The sequence below is a fragment of the Oncorhynchus keta genome, unplaced genomic scaffold, assembly GCF_023373465.1.
Source record: "Oncorhynchus keta strain PuntledgeMale-10-30-2019 unplaced genomic scaffold, Oket_V2 Un_contig_15761_pilon_pilon, whole genome shotgun sequence".
NCBI lineage: Eukaryota > Metazoa > Chordata > Actinopteri > Salmoniformes > Salmonidae > Oncorhynchus > Oncorhynchus keta.
In genome coordinates this window covers 9,045-10,000 of record NW_026279498.1, presented here as the reverse complement: position 1 = coordinate 10,000, position 956 = coordinate 9,045, and the positions used below count along the sequence as shown (strand labels likewise).

General features: G+C 46.1%; 1 long non-coding RNA gene across 6 annotated transcripts in view; it reads left to right on the top strand.

Moving 5' to 3' along the window:
• LOC127919101 (uncharacterized) overlaps nucleotides 1-747 on the top strand; it is a 1,736-nt gene extending 989 nt beyond the window's left edge. For all 6 annotated transcript variants that reach the window (XR_008101976.1, XR_008101975.1, XR_008101974.1 and 3 more), the window contains exon 3: nucleotides 1-747. This exon is cut by the window's left edge and continues 25 nt beyond it. This is a non-coding gene — a long non-coding RNA (uncharacterized LOC127919101).
• Nucleotides 748-956: the final 209 nt, after the last annotated feature.

Genomic DNA, 956 nt, shown 5'->3' with positions numbered 1-956 from the left:
TGTATCAGGTCTATAACACAGAGAGACAGAGACTGTATCAGGTCTATAACACAGAGAGACAGAGACTGTATCAGGTCTATAACACAGAGAGACAGAGACTGTATCAGGTCTATAACACAGAGAGACAGAGACTGTATCAGGTCTATAACACAGAGAGACAGAGACTGTATCAGGTCTATAACACAGAGAGACAGAGACTGTATCAGGTCTATAACACAGAGAGACAGAGACTGTATCAGGTCTATAACACAGAGAGACAGAGACTGTATCAGGTCTCTAACACAGAGAGACAGAGACTGTATCAGGTCTCTAACACAGAGAGACAGAGACTGTATCAGGTCTATAACACAGCTCCTCCTGACAGAGACTAAGACACATTGAAGAGACAGAGAGTTGTGAATCATCTCCTCATGATGACAACCAAGTCTGTTATGTTATGGTTTATTCACACACACGCACACGCACACGCACACAGACACACACACACACACACACACACACACACACACACACACACACACACACACACACACACACACACACACACACACACACACACACACACACACACACACACACACACACTCTCTCTCTCTCTGGTTTCCCCAGTCTGAACCCCCCTCTGTTTTTGATGACAGAGTCTGTTAATCAGAGAACGTCTCCATTCTGTTAGTTCAACTCAACAAATCACAGGGCTGTGTGTTTTATAATAGAGACCAGATGACTGAGTGAGGCTGCAGGCAGCTGCTGATCTCTCTGCTGCCAAACTACACGATATTACTGAGAGAGGGAGGGAGAGAGAGAGAGAGAGAGAGAGAGAGAGAGAGAGAGAGAGAGAGAGAGAGAGAGAGAGAGAGAGAGAGAGAGAGAGAGAGAGAGAGAGAGAGAGAGAGAGGGAGGGAGAGAGAGAGAGAGAGAGAGAGAGAGAGAGAGGGAGAGAGACAGAGAGAGAATTT